Below are 1,896 nucleotides of genomic sequence, written 5' to 3'. Positions count from 1 at the left end.
AGGTCCCTAATACCTTCACGCTTGCCTTAAGTACTCCATCTTGGACTCACCACCTGAACTCATCCTATTTGTCCTTTGCTCCCAAACCTGCTTTTCCTGTCCTATCTGGGTTTTTGTTCTCCTGTAGTAACTGCCCTTATGTAAGTATTAAGAGGGATAATTCCAACTATCATCCGCCTGATTATCAAAAAAGAGTTTATATTTTAAAAAGAAGATACAATGGATATTAAGACAACTGACCTTCAAAAGTCACTTCATGGGGAAAAGAGATATGGAAGGAGCTATTCTAGATTAAATGAGGCAAAAGAGACATAAAAGCAAATGCAGTGTGTGAACCTTGTGAGCTTGTGAGGGTCCTGAATAGTAAAATTGGACTTCTTCCGACTTGAAAACTTATACACAAAAGGCACTATCAAGAGAATGGAGGATTTGGGTACAAGCGGTTGAAAGATGGTTTGGATGCTCTGGTCAGATTCTGCCGTCCCAGTGAGGCTGGAAAATAGGGTTTGGAGGCAGGAACATAAGGCTGATTCACACTTCAGCTATGACAGGAAATATCCTCCCATAGAGCATAGGCCAAGTAAATGACTTTGTAACTTTACTTCATCCTCTCCTTTTACATAGAGTGTACTCCAAGTAGAGGGTATTTAAACTCACAAAAACTCTTTAAGAGGGCCTTTTGAGCCCCTGTGCTCAGGCCTGCTCCCATACTGTGGAGTGTACTTTCATTTTCAATAAATCCCTTCATTCCTTCCTTGCTTCGTTTGTGCGTTTTGTCCAATTCTTTGTTTAAGACGCCAAGAACCTGGACACCCTCCATCGTTAACACCAGCCCTTCCTGTGGCTGACCCTGAGGTGTTACAAGTTTCTTCACAACCCTGCTTCCTCTCTCTTCTCCCTCATTTTCAGACCCCTCTTCAGCATCTTCCCTGGGAATTGCTGTGAGTTTAGGTCGGCTCGTTTTGAGCAGGAGCAGCAGCTGAACAGTAGGCCTGCTGGAGGAAGTGGGGCTGCAGATCGGAGACACAGCATTTTTGTTAACCAAACTTCTTGAAGCCCTGTCTACAGTGTCAGCTAAAGTGGAAGAGCTTGCCATCAAATGTCCAGAAAATGCACATTTCCTTAAAGCATGATGGGACCTCTTGGAAGAACGCTGTGATTCTTGGAAACCTGACAATTGATTTGTCATACTTAACTGTTTGATAGTGACTGTGTAATAATTTATACTTCCTCATATATGATCATTTCACATGTGCCACATATATAGGATAATATCTAGCAGTTCTCTATATCTTCAGAATGAAATTTTTCTTGATTTTCTTGACCTTTGTAAAAGCAGAATACTGATTCTATTTTTGATGTTGATCAGTACTTGTGTATTCTTACACTTTCTGCCCTTCAAACTTTCATAGAATCCTTTACAAAATTTAATTTTATCAGTGGATGGTTAATATTAATTGTGCCACAGTGCTACCAGTAGCAAACTAAGTGAACCATTATTTGTTGTGCAGTAACATGCCGAGCATGGCAGAGTTAGAAGTTGAGCTTCATCTTATGGACCGAGGGAGGTAACTTTAAGGTTGCCAATGGTAGTTCCAGCTCCATTAGGCTAAGTTCTCTAGAGCAAATGATTGTCTTACTTCGATATCCCCAGCACCTAAAACAGTGTCACATAGCATTCACTAAATGTTTATTGAAAAGAAGAGTTGACTAACATAAAAAAAGCTATTTTTTCTTCCTGTATTTAGCAGGAAGACTATAGTTGTTTCTCTAAAAAAAAGAAAATGTTATCTTTTTCACAGAGATTTTAACTTTGATGATAGCTTTTAAAAATGTGATAAATGCTTTTATCCTCCTATGATTATTTTTAAAAGTCTTTTTTTTTTTTTTTTTTTT

The 1,896-nt window shown here is 39.0% G+C and overlaps 1 pseudogene; it reads left to right on the top strand.

Moving 5' to 3' along the window:
• The first annotated feature begins 832 nt into the window (after positions 1–832).
• On the top strand, positions 833–1,181 carry LOC108519671 (renal cancer differentiation gene 1 protein pseudogene; annotated as a pseudogene).
• The last annotated feature ends 715 nt before the right edge of the window (positions 1,182–1,896 follow it).

Source organism: Rhinopithecus bieti, unplaced genomic scaffold (genome assembly GCF_001698545.2).
Source record: "Rhinopithecus bieti isolate Rb0 unplaced genomic scaffold, ASM169854v2 scaffold_49160, whole genome shotgun sequence".
Classification (NCBI taxonomy): Eukaryota; Metazoa; Chordata; class Mammalia; order Primates; family Cercopithecidae; genus Rhinopithecus; species Rhinopithecus bieti.
Note: the sequence above shows the minus strand (reverse complement) of the source record. Positions and strands in the feature narration are given on the sequence as shown.